This window comes from Ictidomys tridecemlineatus, unplaced genomic scaffold (genome assembly GCF_052094955.1).
Source record: "Ictidomys tridecemlineatus isolate mIctTri1 unplaced genomic scaffold, mIctTri1.hap1 Scaffold_261, whole genome shotgun sequence".
Taxonomy (NCBI): domain Eukaryota; kingdom Metazoa; phylum Chordata; class Mammalia; order Rodentia; family Sciuridae; genus Ictidomys; species Ictidomys tridecemlineatus.
Window position 1 is genome coordinate 151,544 of NW_027522274.1, and position 18,898 is coordinate 170,441.

General features: G+C 45.7%; 1 long non-coding RNA gene across 2 annotated transcripts in view; it reads right to left on the bottom strand.

The window, feature by feature from the left end:
* The window catches only part of LOC144373154 (uncharacterized), a 62,954-nt gene that overhangs the window by 14,311 nt on the left and 29,745 nt on the right, over nucleotides 1-18,898 (bottom strand). The window contains exon 1 of one of the 2 annotated variants that reach the window (XR_013432903.1): nucleotides 1,815-1,946. The exons of the other annotated variant lie outside the window; for it this stretch is intronic. This is a non-coding gene — a long non-coding RNA (uncharacterized LOC144373154). Of the gene's footprint in view, nucleotides 1-1,814; nucleotides 1,947-18,898 lie in introns of those variants that run through there. 2 annotated transcript variants of the gene reach the window in all.

Here is an 18,898-nt window from a genome sequence, read left to right on the forward strand (position 1 = left end):
GTTTGTTTTATGTGATTAAATCTATTAATCATTTTATTGGCATCATCTAAGTTTACTTGCGTTTCCCTCTCCTTCAAGCTGGTAAGCATTAGGTATATCATTTCTTTTTTCTTTCAATTCTTTAGTCTATCTGAAATTAATGTCGGGTAAGATGAGATAACACTCTAATCCATGTGTGTTCCCCATGGTTACAATCAATGTTTCCAGCATCACTTATCAAGTAGATTTCATTTCCCGGATTCATGACCAACACTTAAACGGGCACCGAGTTCTTCATATACACTCAGATCTTCAGAGTGGACCCTGGGAGGTGCCTCCCAGATTCCCCTCCAGAATGAAGAACTTACCCGCCCAGCTGCTGGAGTGTGGGTGGGAGACAGCCCCAAATCTGGGTCTTGCCTCCCCTCCTTCCAGGGACAGATTGTATCCAAGGAGTGGTCACTACAGGCATACAGGACCAGCCACTGTACCCCAAAGCAGGGCAATTTTGAAGGGACACGTGACCTTTGGGTTTGCTGAGCTTTTATTGGACCCCTACCTCAGGTGACTCCTCTCTGCTCAGTCTTGCATTTCTCCTCCCCTTCCCTTCCTCCCAGGGAGGTTTATTTCCAAATCATTCCCTGTAAACATCCTGCATGTTGATCTCTAGAGTCTGTGGGTGGACATTTAGTTTCATTAATCTATTGATTTTAGCACCATGTATTTTGAATTTTTTTGTAGTTTTCAAATACAAAAAGCTTTTTGAATTCTTGTTTGTTATCATCTGAATCCATAGAGTTATGATGTTACGTAGTAAACAAAACCCCATACAAAGACTGGTGTCATATGTAAGTGGTAAAGCGCTTACCTAGCACATGTGAGGCAGGCCCTGGGTTGGAAGCCAGCCAGGAAGTCAGCCAGGTCAGTCACTGTGATTATTACTGTCGCCATATTTTAAGGATGAGAAAACTGCTAAGTGTCTTGCCCAAGGTCCAAGAGCCGGACAGTGTTGGTTCCTGAGCTTGGGTCTCCGGAGAGCTAGGATCTTCCCTTCCAGAAGGGCTCTGTCCCAGCCCCTCAGAGCCTCCCCACACCCTCAGGAAACCCAATTATCTGAACGTAGAACAAACAGGCAAATAAGTGATAAAAATTAACAAAAAATATATTTTATAAGGATTAGATAACTTTGGGGGTCATGGCACCCCCAACAGGGCATTGAGTGAGGGCTCAAGCCCTAGAGACCTCCTTGTAGGGCTCACATCCTGGCATCACCGGGTGGGATGTTGCAGCACTGGGCTGATGGGAAGATAAACACAGTCAGTACATGGAGGCTCTCCCTAATCTCCACCCCACTGCTCAGTCAAGTCCCTTAGCTCCTGGAGGTAGGAAAAAGGAGAGGGCTGACACCACAAGTCATTGCAAGGGCCCTTGGGGGGGCACTGTGGGTTACTCACCCCACTGCACTCCTAATACTCCACTCCATCTGTTTCACATATGACTGAGTAAAAATTTCCAATTAAAAAAAAAAGAATCTCTTTAAAACATTAGAAGCTACTGGACTAGTCTCAGATCTCATTAATGGCTGAGGAAAGTAAGGGACTGTCCCAGGCCAACCAGCTAGTTAGCAGTGCACTCTTTTCTCTTTGTCTATATCCAGGGACACCTGGGTGTGCTCTGAAGCCCTGTGACCTGGACCCTGCACCCTCCAGGTCCATAATCTCACTCCTTATGCTCCAAGTGCTTCAGCTTCAGGGCCAGCCCTACATCTGGGGCTTCCCACAACACATGTGCAACCACAGACCCCCATGGTTCAAAGCACACCCGATACTCCTTACCTTCTGCACACTGCAGACTTGCCACTCCTTGGGGGGGCCTGAGTGCGCACCTGGGCCAAAGGATGTCTTTAAGGTGTTCTTTTGGCCCCCAGTTGGTCCCCTGGTCCACCTGAATGCAGACTGCCTCGGGCATGTACCTGGGAAGCAACAGGCCAAATGCAAGGAGTCACCACCCACCTTGGCCTGGTCTCCCTGACCACTCTCACCCTCAGCTGGGAAAGCACAGAGCCCAGGGCTCTCATCCAGGAGCCTTATCCAGGCTTCCATTCCCCTCGAGCACATTTCTTGGGGCAAGAACCTACAACACCAAGGAAGAATGAAATTCCTAGAAACTCCCAGAGTGCCCTGGAGAAAACCCCAAAGGAAAGGAACAGGGAGTGTTAAGGCTTGGAGCTGGGGACAGGGACCAGGGAAACAGACCCAGCTTCACCCCCCACAACCAGCCCCGGGGTCCACCACTTGAGCCCTTGGTTGGCCAACTCACTTGGGTCCCAAGGGTACACAGAGTGTGATGTAACAGTTTCTTGGGCAGCCCACATTGAATGCCTTGTCATACTGGAGGGAGATGAGGAGGGGAAGAGGAGCTCAGAATCAGCAGGACTGGGCACGGCCATCTCCCAGGGACCCTGGCTAAGTTGGTCAGTCAATCCAGGGCTCAACCTGGGCCTGTAGCCAGGCTCTAGGTACAGGGGTGCCCAAGAGTGACCCAGGGCCTCCACCTTCACAGGCTCCTAGGAAGAGTGACCTCCCTGGACCCACTTATGAGCAGCTGTCCCCAGACAGTGCTGACCCAGCACCCACCTCTCCTGCCTTCTCAGGGCTCCTCATCCCCTAGTGCTTCCATTTGCAGGATCCTTGCTCTGTCTCCATTGGCCTCACCTGTCCTCTCACCTCATCCTTCCAAGTACCTTTTAAGGTCTGTCTCATGCTGTTCTGCTCAACTGATCCAAAGATTGTGTCACCACCCCACTCCCACTTGACTCTCTTACCTCTCGATTTTTCTAAAAATCTACCTTCATTGAGTTTCACTATCTGGGAGACCAATGGCAGCAGGGGATGCCCAGACATATTTCCCTAGTCAAAAATCAGATTTCCCAGGAAAATCTGAGCTGAAGACCTTCAGTACACAAAGCAGGAAAGGTCAAGCTCAAAGGCCATGTCCTTCCCAGGACACTGACTGGCTTCTCCTCTCCTTTATTCAACTTTCTCTTTATTCTGAGTTCATCCATCAGCCTCGAACCCTCCTCCTTCCAGACCAGGTTGAGTTTCACTCCAACTTTATGAGCTTTAGGTAGCAAATACTCTGTTATAATGGAAAGTGGCCCAGCCGCACCTCCATCCACCCCAAGTCTCTGATGGACTACACATGAAGACTTTCATCTTCAACACTCATCTCCACCAGAAAGAAAGGCGATTCCACATCAGAACAGCTCTGGAATATGTCCAAAAAGCATCTTGAATCATTGTCCTCTATGAGAATCTGCCTCCTTTAAGGTGTTCACAGCACTTAAGAAATGAGTATACCACCAGGTGCAGTGGCGCACACCTGTAATACAGGGAATTGGGATTTTGAGGCTGGAGGATCCCAAGTTCAAGGCCAGTCTCAACAACTTAGCAAGGCCCTCAACAATTTAGTATCTCAAAACAAAATAGAGCAAGGATTAGGGATGCAGCTTTGGTGGTAAAGCACCTGTGGGTTCAATCCCTAGTACCAGAAGAAATACATTAATTAATTGCAGAGTATTAAAAAATTACAGAATTTTTAAACTTAGAGAAAGAATATTTGATTAGATATATATCATGTATAGAAAATATTGATTGTACATAAGGTATAGAAAATGCTTAAGGAATGATAGTAAATTTCTAAGAACTGAGCAGTAAATGTGAATACCATCCTCCCCCCACATGCAACCCTATCACACACAACTGGAATCCAACAGCTCTGAGGCACCCAGACCAGCCTCTCTCACTGGCTCCACTCCTGGGGCTCCTGCTCCAATTCTGTGTCTCAAAACCCTCACACTCCACAGGACCAAAATCTAGTGGCATCTTCTTCTTGCCCCATCTTCTGCCCAACTTCCTGCTGCCTCTCCTTCTTCCCCTTATCCTGGGGGGTCAGGGCACCAGGCTTCTCTCGGTTCCTTTCCTCTTTCCTTCTATCCCCAAATGTTGGTTCTTCTGTTTGATGGTTCACTCATTGATTCAGATGTCTTTTCTCTGTGTGCTGGGGATTGAAGAATTCAGGGCCTTGCACATGCTAAGCACACACTCTACCACTGAGATGCACCCCCATCAGAAATATTTCAGGGCATCAAAAATGCTTCTGTCCAACCTATAAACCCAATAACTTGGGAAACTGAGGCAGGTTTAAGACCAGGCTCAGCAACCTAGTGAAACCCTGATTCACAATTAAAAGTAGCAGGGACTCAGGATGTAGCTCAGTGGTAAAGTGTCCCTGGGTTCAATAACCAGTAGCAAAAAAACAAAGCCCAGTCACTGCACTGGGGATGGAAAGCACCCTGCAAACAGCATGGCCAGCCTACTTTCAGTGGTGAAGGCAGCTGCAACCTGAGGCCCTGAGCACCATGGGGAGTGCAAAGGGAAGAGAAGAGTGAGAGTATCATGGGAACCATGCAGGCAACCCAGCTCACACCACCCAGGTACATGCAGAGGAGAAGCCCAGAGAGTTAAGTGTTGAGACAGCGACTTCTGGTTTCAGAGGCTGTGTCTAGACAAGAAAGAGTAGTCTGAAGATGTCTGCTGAATTTGGCCATTAATGAGAGCATCATCCTGACAGCAAGGGCTGGGCTGAGATGGGCCAGAAAGGAAGGGGAGGCTAGTGAACAAGGTCAACTCTTTCAGGAAATAAGGCCCAGAAGGTACAACAGGTGGAGTAGAGGCCTGGGATGTTAAGGCTGGGACTTGTGTGACATTTAAGCTGAGCACAAACATGTGTAGATGACCATGGGAAGGAATGGTAGTGATGTAACAGCAGCACACACGGCACTCTCTGGTACCAGCCACTATTTTATGTGGTTTTATCTGTTTTACAGATAGGAAAATTGAGTGACCAGGGGCTGAGTAGCATACCCCAGGTCTCCCTGCTGGTCAGTTCTAGAGCTGTGATTTGAACTTATGTGGTTTACACCAGAGTCTTTGCCACCAACCACCAAGCAAGTGAGTCTAGAAGGATTTGCAGACAGGGAATGGAGAATGGAGGGAGTAAAAGTTGGAGCATGGAATCAGTGCCTGAAATTAGTGCTGCCAAGAATAGAAAGGAGCCCTGTCTGGTGAATCTTAGAGTGCAGACCACATTTAGGTCCCTTGAGACATGGGGATCCTAGACTTGGAAGGCCTCACTCTGAGCAGAGGAGGAAGGGCGATGGCCTATGGCCTGACTGGGGCTGGAAGAACCACAGGATGGAGGAAGGGAACAGGCTGCCAGGCAAACTCAATGATGATACTAGAAGCTGGAGATAGGGGAAGACAGGCAGACCACAGGGCTGAGGAAGAAGGGCCAAGCACAGGAGTCACAGCTGGGAGGGAACCACATATGGCAGTGGTGGGGTGCTGACTAAAAGGATGGGAGGTGATGAGCAGACAGGCTCCTCTGTCTCTTCAGCTGCCTCGGGGTCTGCAGCTTCCCCTCCCCCACTGATGCCGCCCACCAGTCTACCTGAAAGAGCCTTTAGTTAAGTGATTGCTATAATATAGGAATCCCAAAGGTGCCCACTCCTATCATTCCTAGTGGATACTCAAAGAAAAATCAATAAAGACACAGATGGGGAAGAAAGCAATGAAACTGCTCCACAGGACATGAAGTTCCATTCAGAGTGAACAACAACGAATGCTGGGGAAGAAGCTCAGTGGTCGAGCACCCCTGGTTCGATCTTCAGTGCTGAAAAAACTGCACACTTAGGACTCCTGCTCTTTAGAAGATGCGATCTAGAAAATGAAATATCAAGCCATGAATTGCAAGAAAAGATTTGCAACACATAGATCTGAATCCAGTATAGAGAACTCCTGAAACTCAATAAGAAAACAACACAGTTTTTTTTTAAATGAGCAAAAGTTTGGAGCAAACACTTCACCATCAATATACCCATGGCTTATAAGACACGAAAATATGCTCAACATCATTAGTCATTAGGAAAATACAGAGTGGAGCCCTAGTGATATACCACTACTCATTTATTAGACAGGCTACAATTTGAAAACAAAAAAGAATAGTGACCAATGACAGTGTCAAATGCTAGTGAGGATGTGGAGCAACTGGAATTCTCATTCATTGCTGGTACAAAATAGAATCAATAGAGTTGTTTTCTAAAACGTCCCATATGTTTGTCTTATGACTCAGCAATGCCACCCTTAACAATTTACCCAACAGAAATGAAAACTTATGTCCACATGTCTATGCATCAATGGTTGTTGTAGCAGCTTTATTTATAACTGCCTGAAACTGGCTGGGCACAGTTCCCCATGACTTTAATGGCTTGGGAGGCTAAGGCAAGTGGGTGACAAGTTCAAAGCCTCAGTAACTTAGGAAGGCCTTAAGCAACTTAGTAAGACCCTTTCTCAAAATTTTAAAAATTTTTCAAAAAGAAAACATAAGGGTGCTGGGGGTGGGGGTTGGTGAGGCTGGGATTGTCGCTCAGTGGTTAATCACCTCTGGGTTCAATCCCTGGTACAAAAACAAAACAAAAATTCTGCCAAAACCTAGATGCAAAGTAAAAATCCTTCAATTGGTGAATGTAAAAATAGTGTGTAGGGAAATACAATACTACACAGAAACAAAAGACAATAAACTACTGATGTTAGCAACTACATAGATGAATCTCAAATGCATCTTGCTCAGTGAATGAAGCCAGACTAGAAAGCCCAAAGCATCATTTATGCATGATTCTGGAAGGAGAAAAACCACAAAAACTCAGGGAGAGAAAATGACAACAAGAGATGCAAGGATTTTCTGGGGTAGTGAAACTGGTTAACCTTGATCTTGATGGAGAGTACACAATTTCATTTGTCAAAATCCCTAACTATAGATGAAAAAGGGTGAATTTACTGTTTCTAATTACCCCTCAATGAATGACATTTTCACAAAATTTTTCATGGCTCCCAGGTTTCCAATTCTTCCAAACAAAATTCCATGCTTGGCTTTCTGGGCCTTTCTAATCTTGACCCCCATGGGGTCAACCTCATTGACCATGTCACCTTATGCTTGAACTAGGATCCATTTCTTCATCATTCTGTTAACACCCTACTTTCAGATTTCTGTGCCTTTCTACAAAATTGTACCTCTCACAGTCAATGCCCTCCTGTCTGCCTCTCCAAAAGCACACCTAGAACACAGAGAGTGGCATGTTGTCCTCTACAGCTTGGGCTTCACCAAACTCCCAGTCTCTTCCAGTCAGCTACACCACTCAGGACTGACCCCTTGCTCAGAGTGTTCCTGGTGTCTCCGGGTGTTATTCTGATGGCAGGTTGCTTATCAACACAAGTGCATGATGTACTTACTCACTCCTACACCCATCCCTCAAATAATTACCACCTAGAACACCCAGAACACAGTAGGCTTTCAATGCAATGCACTCAGGAGGCAGAATGGCCCCAAGCTCCAGGGTATAGAAATATCTGAGCTGCATCTTCAGAGGTGGGTCTGGAAGGACTCATGAGGCATCATCAAGGCCAAGGGCAGTGGAGAAAGTGCACAAAGTGTCTAATTGAAGAGGTGCAAGATGCCTCCACACAGCCAAGGGTACACGCACTCACTGCTTACCTTCTCCTCATAGGGTCGCCTGGCGGTGCCCACCGCCACTGCCTTGATGAACAATTGCAGGATGAGCGGGAACAGGAGGGCCACAGCGGGTACAGCCACTAAGATGCTGTGCACAGGCTAAGAAGGGAAGCCATGGAAGAGCTCCTCCCTGGCCTTTGGGACTGTGTGGATACATCATGATTTTGTCCAAAAACGCCATGTTCCTCCTGCATATGATGAAAACCAAGCAGGTGGCCAGCATGGTACCCAGATAGAGGCACAGGGACATGAGGAGTAGCAGGTAGAGCTGGATGTTTCGGTGCCCCACGCAGTTATTCACCCACCTGCAATGGTGGTCGAACTCCTAGGGGAGAGGAGACAGGTCTGAGGGTCTTTCTGGATGGATTGGCCTCAATCACCCCCTAATCCTGAGGCCTCCCCTAAAACAGCCATCTAGGCCACCTGCTCTAGACCTTACATAAGGGTTCCCATCTCAGCGAGAACCTGGCATTTCATGGTGAGAGCACAGTTAGGACCCCATGGCTCATCAAGTCACCTGTCCTGAGTGAGGTCTTTAGAGACAAGACCTGCCTGGTGTCACGTGGACCAGGACATAAAAACTCTGGGCCTCCATTTCCTCAAGTACTGGAAAAGGATAAAAAAAATGCACTTCCACTACTGACTGTCTGCACTTGTGAACCGGAGCAGGGTGGGCACATCAGAGAAACACACTCAGAACCTAGGAAACCCTCCAACTGGGACACCCAGACCAAGACAGGCAAAGATCCCCAGGACAGGGCAGCAGTCAGCCTAAAGGGCTGGGGATCTAGTATCAGCAAGCCAGGGGAGGGGACAGTCACTGACTTTCCTCCCCCTGACTCCACCAGGCTCAGCACAGAGGGGATGCCCTTTGTATGTCACACCTGTGCAAGCAAGGCCAGCCTCCCTGGACAGGTGCAGACACAGAGATGATGACATATATAAGTGACCAACTGTGGCTGATAGCCACTTGAAGCACTCTGGGAACATGGTCTGATACCCCCACCTGGCCCACTCATGATGTGAGGTCCCTGGTCCTGGCCAGGTGCACGTAGATAGGTTGGTGAATGGACAGGGAGGAGGAGCACTCACCTCCACACAGATGTCACACCTTTTGCAGTGGAAGGTTCGGGGCGGGCGGTGAAAATAACACGTGGGACACCACGGTATGTGGTACAACCTGCCATTCACTCGTGCATTGTATATAGTCTCAGGGTACTGCTCGAAGGCGCCTGGCAGGAGGAGAGGTGTGGGCAGTGGAGGAGGCCCTTGTATCACTGTGATGCTCGGGGCAGCCCCATAGCATCACTGGGCAGAAGGTGGGGAGGAGGAGGGCAGGGGAACCCTGGTCCCTGTTGAGCAAGCTGACCACTCAGATGGGCAGCAGTCAGAGAGAAGGGCTGTCCAGCACAGGAGCTTCACATGGAGCCCTCCCTGTGGAATAGTGATCAGTGCTTGGAGTCGAGTGTGAAATGGGAAGGAGGAAGGGGGAACTGCGTAGTTGGAAGAGCCTGCTGCCTCTCTTGCCCCGTCCTCCCTTCTAAAACAACTGGAAAACCTCCAGGATTCTGTTTTTCACACTTCAGTGGTTTGGGAAATGAAGTGCCAGGGCCCAAGTAATAGTGACAGGGTAAGAAGGGATCCTGAGGCCCCAGGTGGGGTCAGCCCTTTACAAATGACCCCTGTAGGCACCAGCCTTGGGGTGCCACCTCCCTCTCCCAGGAGTCTGAGGCCTTACCTCTGTGTAAGATTCCTGGGTCCGAAAAATTCATGCCAATGAGGCTGTAGAAACTCAGAAGGAAGAGAAGTCCAGAGACCACTGGGTAGGCCCACTCTCCATCTTGCGCCAGTGCTCAGCCTCTGAAACCAGAGCCAGACTCAGTTCTAGTCAGGGGCAACCCGGGCCCCCATGAGGCCCGGCTCACCTGAGGTCAGACCCATACACCTTAAGGACAGATCTGAATATCCAGGCTAGAGACAGACCCCATTCCCTCCACCAAATTTCACCAGCATTACCAGCCTCCCACAGTCCCCCCAAATCCTCAGGCTCCCCACATCTCTGTGCTTCCTGTTGAGAGCCACAGCCAAAGGGGCCCCAGGAAACTTCCAGCTGCTAGCAAACTTCCAGCTGCCGGCTGATGATTGGCTCACAGCGGCCCCAGCAACATCTAGCTGATTGGCTCCTCCATGGAGCTGCTCATTGGGCTGTTTCCCTGCCCTTTCAGACCACGGAGCTGCTCATTGGGGGACTTCTTTGACTTTGCCCACGCGACCCAGCCAATCGGCCACAAGAGCAGGAGGATTGTGGGAGGTGGTGAGGCTTGTGTGAGGGAGAGGCTTGTGGATGCCGGTGATGGCAGTTGGGCTCTGAGGGTTTTTTTTCCTGAAGAGCTGTTTTGCTTGGCGTTTGTAGTTCTAAAAATAAAGTGCGGCAGTGTTGAGGGGGTAGAACCTGCAAGAGGTGGGGCCTAGTGGGAGGTAATTTGACCACTGGGGATGAGGCCCTTGGAAAGGAGTAATGAACCTCTCATGGGTCCCTGTTAGTTCCTGTGAGAGGGGGTGTCATAAAGAGAACAAGACTCATCCTCCCCAGTTTCTGGCCATTCAGTCTCTACCCCTTGCATGTCTTCCCACCATGATGCCATTCACCATGTTGTGATCACTCTCACCAAAGATCAGTCTCAGGGGATGCCAAATGTTGGATTCTGTGCTAAATAAACCTCATCTCTTTATAAAGTACCCATTCTTGTGTATTTTGTTAGAGCAACAGAAAGCAGCTAATACAGAGACCATGTCATATGGTTTATGGGGAGAAGTTTGGTGATGGTTAGTTATCCCCCTTTCAGGCCCAGTGCTAATGGAAGTAGGCAGTGCTCCTCACTTATCCTAGCTCCACTTCTTCCTTTTTGTTGTAACAGAGCTCCAGTTTGGGGAGGAGGTAACAATCTACCAACTAAATATCTTCCCAGTTTCCCTCACTTCCAGGGTGGGCTTTACGACATACTTCTGTCTCAACATAAAACATAAAATGGGCTGGGGATGTGACTCAATGGTTAAGCAACCCTCGGTACAATCCCTGATGATGATGATGATGATAACATAATGATAATAATTTGTACATATTTATGGCATAAAACATATTTTGAAACATGTATACATATACATTATTTCATATTCTTTTTTGTGTTGAGAACCCTTAAAATCTACTCTCTGAGTCATTTTCAAGTGTATATAACATTATCAACTGTACTCATTCTGTTGTAGGCTATTATTAACTGTAGTCATCTTATTGTACAATAGATCCCTTAAACTCATCCCCCTCATCTAAGGGCAATTTGGCCTCCTGGGACCAGCATCTCCCCCATCCCCTTCCCAGCCACTCCTGGGCCCCTGGCAGTCACCATTCTGCTCTCTGTTTCTATGAGTTCAACTTTTATAGATTCCACATGTAGGTGAGATCATGTGATAGTTGTCCTATGCCTGGCTTATTTTCCCCAGTAAAATGTCGTTTGGCCTCATTCAATGCCACAAATGACAGGACTTCCTAATTTTATTTAAAGACTAAATGGTGTCCCCTTATATTACTAAACCACATTTTCTGTATCAACTCACCCACTGATAGACACAGCTTTTCCCATTTCTAGGTTCTGAGGATATTACTGCAATGAACATGGGGTGCAGATATCTATTAATACACTGATGGCATTTCCTTTGGATATATACCAAGTAGTTGGATGTCTGGACTGTAGGGTAATTTTTTTTTTTTTTTGGTGCTGGGGATTGAACCCAGGGCCTTGTCCATGCAAGGCAAGCACTCTACCAACTGAACTCTATTTTCAATTTTTAAAGAAACTTCCCATATTGATTTCCCTAATGACTAGACTAATTTTAATTCCACCAAACATTGTACAAGAATTCTAGTTTCTCCACATCCAGACCAGTACTTAATATCTTTTGTATTTCTTTTTATTTTATTTATTATTATTGTATTGGGGTAATGTACCCCTGGACATTACCCCAATACACAACTGCAGACCTTTTTAAGTTTTATTCTGAGATCTGGTCTCACTAAGTTGCTGAGGTTTACCTTGAATTTATAATCCTCCCACCTCAGCCTCCTGAGTTACTGGGATGAAGGCATGTGCCACTTGTTCTTTGGTCTTTTTGATAATAGCCATTCTAATAGGTGTGGGAGAGTATCTCATTATGATTCTAATTTGCATTTCTCTAAGGATTAGTAATGTTAAACATTTTTTTCAGATTTCTCTTAGTCAATTGTGTTTCTACTGAGAATGCAATGATGTTTGAGTCACAGTCTACCTTCAAATTTTATGTCGATTTCTGTTTTAGCAGAAGAAGAAGGGATGACATGCATTGGGTCTTAGAAAAAGGTCATGAGTGGTACTAGAATCATAACTACGGGGTCTATTGAGCTTTGGAGCAGACCATGCTAGCCTTAGGTTTTCTTTTTTTGTTTTGTTTTGTTTTTAATTAGGTATATATGAAAGCACAATGCATTTTAATTCATTGTACACAACTGTAGCACAACTTTACATTTCTATGTTTGTACCTGATGTAGCATCACACCATATGTGCATTCATACATGTACTTAGGGTAATGATGTCCATCTCATTCCACCATCTTTCCTATCCCCATGCACCCTCCTCACCTCTGCCTCCCCTTTGCCTCATCAAAGTTGTTTCATTTTTTCTTATCAGAGAGAACATTCAGCCTTTGGTTTTTGAGGATTGGCTTACTTCACTTAGCATGATATTCTCTAACTCCATTCATTTACCTGCACATAATTTTATTTTCTTTAATGCTGAGTAGTAATATTCCATTAGGTATATATACCACAGTTTCTCTATCCATTCGTCTATTCACGGGCATCCAGGCTGTTTCCACAGTTTAGTTATTGTGAATTGAGCTTCTATATACATGGATGTGGCTGTGTCTCTGTAATATGCTGATTTTAAGTCATTTGGGTATAGACCTAGGAGAGGGATAGTTGGGTCAGATGGTGGTTCCATTCAAAGTTTTCTAAGGAATCTCCATACTGCTTTCCAGATTGGTTACACCAATTTGCAGTCCCACAAGCAGTGTATAAGTGTACCTTTCCCCCCACATCCTCATCAACATTTATTGTGATCTGTATTCAACACACAGGGCACTTTCTGGTACAGCCACTGTTCTATGTGGTTTACATGAATTATCCCACAATTCCTGTTTTACAGATAGGGAAGTTGAGTAACCAGGGGCTAAGTAGCTACCCAAGGTCTCCCTGCTGCTTAGTTCTAGAGCTGTGATTTGGACTTATGAGGTCTGGCTCCAGAGTCCTTGCCACCAACCACCAAGCAAGGGACTCCAGGAGGAGTTGCAGTCAGGGGGCAGAGTAGAAAGTGAGTGAAGGTGGAGCATGGGATCAGTGTTCTGAGATCGTGCTGCCAATAATGGAAAGGAGTCCTGACTGGGGAACCCCAGAGGGCAGACCACACTTAGGTCCCTTGAGAATAGTGATCCTGGACATGGAGGGCCTCATTCTGAGCAGAGGAGGAAGGGCCTATGGCCTGACCTGGGGCTGGAAGAACCACAGGATGGAGGAAGGGAAATGGCTGCCAGGCAAACTCAATGATGGAGTGAAGCTGGAGAGAGGAGAAGACAGGCAGACCACAGGGCTGAGGAATAAGGGCCAAGCTCAAGAGTCACAGGTGGGAGGGAACCACATATGGCAGTGGTGGGGTGGTGACTAAAAGGATGGGAGGTGATTAGCAGACAGGCTCCTCTGTCTTTTCAGTTGACTCAGGGTCTGCAGCTTCCCCTCCCCCACTGATGCTGCCCACCAGTCTTCCTGAAAGAGCCTTTAATCAAGTGGATGCCATACTAAAGTAATCTCACGGCAGAGATGCCCACTCCTATCATTCCTAGTCAACACTAAGAAGAAAAAGAAATAAAAACACACATGTTCGAAAGAAGGAAATAAAACTGTTCCTCAGAGGACATGATTTTCCAAGTAGAATAAATAACACTCTGTGGCAGAGCACCTCGATTCAATCTCCAGAACTAGAAAAACAACACCACTAAGAACTTCTGTTCTTCGGAAGATGCTATGAATAAAATTGAATGAAAAGCCACAGACTGCAAGGAAATATTGGAAAACATAGATCTCAACCCAGTGTACACAACTCTTATAACTTAGTAAGGAAAGAAAACAATATTTTTTAAAAGAGAAGTAGATTGGAGACAACACTTTGCCAAAGACCTACCAATGGGCAAGAAGACATAAAAATAAGCTCAACATCATTGCTCATTAGGAAAACATAACCTGGAGCTTAAATGAGATGCCACTACTCATTTATTAGAAAGGCTTCAATAAAAAGAGAAAACAAAACAAGAACAAATGACAGTGTGAAATGTTGGTGAGGATGTGGAGCAACTGGAATTTTCATACTTTGCTGGTAGAAATTAGGAATGGTACAGTGATTTTGAAAGAAAAATTTGGCAATTTTCTACAGAGTTCCACCTACAGTTACCTTATGACTCAGCAATGCCACCCCTAAGAATTGACCCAACAGAAATGAAAACTTAGGTTCTCATGCCTGTACATCAATGTTTGTAGCAGCTTTCTTTATAGCTGTGAAAAACTAGCTAGGCACAGTGGCCCGTGCCTAAGTTCTAGCCACTTGGGAGGCTAAGACTGGAGGATTGCAAGTTCAAAGCCAGCCTCAGCAAATTAGCAAGGTTCTAAGCAATTCAATGGGGCCCTGAGTCAAAAGAAAAAAAAAAACCTTTAAGAAAAATAAAGGGGGCAGATGGATCAGAGATGCAGCTCAGTGGTTAAGCACCCCTGGGTTCAATCCCTGGTACAAACAAAACAAAACTAAAACACTGTGGAAAAACTAGATACAATGAACAATCCTTCAATTGGTGAATGTATAAATACTCTGTAGGAATGCTATTCCCAGTGTGGGCCCTTGGGACTGTGTTGCTAGCCATGGTTTGTCCAAGGATAATGACATCACTGTGGTGGCCACAAGGAAGATGATGCACATCATCAGCAGGGCACCCAGGTACAGGCAAAGGGACACAAGTAGCAGCAGGAACAGCCAGATGTTCAGATACCCCAAGCTGTTGCTCACCTGCCCACAGCGGTTGTCCAACTCCTAGGGGAGAGGAGGCAGACCTCGAGGGTCTATCTGACCTGATTTCCATCACCCCCAAATGCTCAGGTCTTCCCCAACTCAGCCCTCTAGGCTGCCTGCTCTTGGCCCTACACACATCTTCTCATCTCAGGGAAAACCTGGCGTTTCCATGGTTAGGGCACAGTTAGCCCCATAGCACATCAGGTCATCTGTTCTGAGTGAGGTTTTTAGAGACAAGACCTGCCTGGTGTCAATTGGAGCAGGACATAAAAACTCTGGGCCTCTGTTTTCTCAGATACTGGGTGAGGATGAAAAAAACACCCTTGCCCAACCAGCTGCCTGCACTTGTGAACCCAAGCAGGGTGGGCACATCAGACAAACACACTCAGAACCAGGAAACCCTACAACTGGGACACCCAGACCAAGACATGCAATGATCCCCAGGACCGGGCAGCAGTCAGCAAAAAGGGCTGGGAATCTAGTATCAGCAAGCCAGGGGAGGGCACAGTCACTGCCTTTCCTCCCCCTGACTCCACCAGGCTCAGCACAGAGGGGATGCCCTTTGCATGTCAGCACCTGTGCAAGCAAGGCCAGCCTCCCAGGACAGGTGCAGAACTGGAGGCATAACAGACGGAAGTGAGCAAGAGTGGCTGGGAGCCACTTTTAGCAGACTGGGAAGATGGTCTCATACCCACCTGTGGCCCACTTATGTTGTGAGTTTCCTGGTCCTGACCAGGTGTCCAGGGATGGGTTGGTGAGTGGACAGGGAGGTGGAACACTCATTTCAACAAAGATGTTACAATAGGGACAGTGGAAGGTCTTGGGTGGGCAGTGGGAGGAGCAATGTGGGCACCAGGGTATTTGAAAGGTCCTTCGATACATCCAGGCCACATATGCTGCCCTCAGGGTTCTGTTTGATGGAACCTAGCATGGGAAAAGGTTTGGGCAGTGACAAGATCCCCTTCTATCACTCTGCTGCTCAGGACAGCCCCATAGCTGGAATGCAGGCATTATCTTCTTCTAGAATTATCTTCTATGTTGAAATATATATATATATATATTGTTAGAGAGGGACCTACCTTTGCTAGTAAAATTTATTTCTACATACTGTGCCTGGTCTTACAATGAAACCATGATATTAGTAGCAGGAAGAATTCTGGTAGCTCTTGTGCTATTTAGCTCCAACATAAGTGTAAAGAGTTTTGAGAACATTTGACTTTTAATTGATATTCTTCCCAGGGTAAACATAAACCCTTTCTAGTCAGTGCCATAGAGATGTTGTCAAGAGTAAAATTATACAATGTGCTGTTGTCTGGGATGGACTGTTGAAATACATATATTTACATTGCTATAAAGAAGCTCAAATGAAATAATGAAATTGAGGGAAGAATTCACAACTCTGGGTACTGGCCTCCAAATACTTCACCACTTTGAAGATGGAAGAAAATATTCTTAGTAACATACTGACTTTTCCAGGTGAAACTGGCCTATACAAACAAAATTTGAATGTGTGATTTTACTTAAAATGTTTGTCCTGTCTCAGAGACATGATACAAAACCAACCAATTCAATCAAATGCATAATCCATCTCTTGGATTGCTTTACGAATAAGAGAGGACAGATTTTTTTTAATAGAACAAGAATTTTATGCAAAATCTGAACTCTACTGTTCTTCATTGAGTGGGAGGAAAGGAGTGGAGGGAGTTTAGAAGGCTCTTTGAAGGAGAAGCCAAGTTATTAGAGCAAGCTCCAGGTTCTTTGAGACTTGTCTTCCTGTCTTTCACTGGGCACAGTCAGTATTTCCACAGCCTGTCCACCTGGGAGGAAGGCAAAGTATGGAGAGATGGCAGAGGGGGGAGACAGGCAAGTGAGCATTGGAACATATGTGCTTGCTCTGAGTGCATGGGTTTATGATTGGCAGATGGGGAATAGACTGATAACATTTGACTTTGAAATGACTTTGACCCCTGCTACACTAAAACTTGCTTTACCAGCTTGGAAGATAAATATGCCCGCATCTGTTTGTAAAGTTCTAACTAATCACTGTGCCACCCCACAGGCAAGTTCAGGGGAAATGTTGTTTTCTTCAGGATTCCCACTGGGTTTGCCCAAGAATTCTCTCCAGCTCTCTTTGCCTTTAGGAGCTTGGTGCTGGCAAAAGAGGGGAAGGAAGAAACCCACAGGGTCCTGCCTGAGGAGACTCCCTGCTTCCCCTCAGTCTTTCACACCAACCAGTGCAGGGAGCCCACACTTGGGGAAGACTGGGGTCCTTTTGTTTTCTGACTGCATATGCTGCTTCTCCTGGCCTCTCCAGGGGAGCTTGGAGGGAGGTGGAAGGAGCTACTTGGAGTGCTTTCCTGCCAGCTGACCCCACACTTGGTCATCTCAGCCCACCAGAGAACTTCCAACATGTGAATTTTCAAAAGGAAGAAATCAGGATTGCTTTTGAGCTCCCTGACTTCTGCAAATTTGCCAGCCCTGTCCCTCAAGTAGGGAAGTGGGGTGCAGGAGGGACACACACCTGGCTAAGAAAATCTCCATGTGGTAAACAATCCTAGGTGTAACTCTTCTCCTTGGCTATGGAGAATTCTGTCTATGGTAGAAAGCTTCCACAAGACATAGTGGACCTGTGATGTTTCACTGTTTTACTTCCCAGAGATTTTTGAGGCTTGAGGCAAGGGCTAGTAAGAGGCAAAGCAATTTACCTTGTCCTCAGAGCACTACCCCAAGGAGAAGAGCCATCTGGTAGAAGCAAAGTTAGTTTGAGTCTGTGTGCTTAGGTATGTGCAACTAACTCAGACTATGTAGAACTTTGTCTCTGAACACTGCTTTTTTGTTCACTAAATGCTATTTTAAAATGTTCAATCCTATAGGAAAGTTTCGAGAACAGTAAAATGATGTACACCATAATCTGTATACTTTTCTATATGTATATGATGTTAAGCAAAAATGAAGATTAGCATGACACCCATATGAATTCAGCTAAATTCATCAATTTTAATATTTTGCTATGTATAGGAAAATTCTCTTGTACCACCATACTAATATCACTTTGAGGAAATTTGATATTGATATGAAACTTCTATCAAGGTATATAGTCCATATTCAAATTTTCCTAAATCCATTATAGCTGGATTTTTTTAAATATACAGGATATGATCAAAGATCACATGTTACATTTTGTTGTCATTTTTCTTTAGAATCTTGTAATCTATAATGGTTTTCTGACATTTGTTTTTTATACATCACTGACATTGTGGAAGTGTCCTGAACAGTTGTTTTGCAGAATTTGAATGTTTCTGATTGCCTCCTCATGATCTGTTTTAGGCAAAACATTTTCTACAAGAATTGGACAGATGATACTTATTTCATGGAGTAGGGGGTGGGAAACTTAACATCTGTTGTCCAGTACAGGTAATGTTGATCATTCAGTTAGCATGATGCTGTTTGAGAAGTTAAAATGTTGTCATTCAGGTTTCTCCTGACTTACTGCATATGCAAAAATAAATGTTGGCGAGGATGTGAGGGAAAAGACACACTCAGAGATTGCTGGTGGGACTGCAAATTGATGTAATCATCATGGAAAGCAGTATGGAGATTCCTCAGAAAACTTGGAATGAAACCACCATTTGACCCAGCTATCCCACTTCTCAATCTATTTCCAATAGACTTAAAATCAGCATACTACAGTGATGCAGCCACATCAATGCTATAAAGTAGCTCAACTCACAAGAGTTTTACTATGGAACCAACCTACGTGTACTTCAATAGACGAACAGATAAAGAAAATGTGGTCAATATGCACAATGGAATATTACTCAGTTTTAAAGAAGAACAAAGTGATGGCATATGCCAGTAAATGAGTAGAAGTTAAGAATATCAGAGTAAGCAAAATAGGCCAATTCCAAAAACCACAGTTTAAATGTTTTCTCTGATATTTTGACACTAATTCACAATAAAGAGTGTGGCTATGGAAGAATGAAGTTACGTTGGATTAGGCAGAGGGGAGGGAAAGGAGGGGAGCCAGGTATGGGGTAGGAAGAAGAGTAGGCATTATTGCCCTAGGTGCATGTGTGACCACATGACTGATGAGATGCTACATCACATACAACGAGAAACATGAGAAGCTATACTCCATTTGTGTATGATG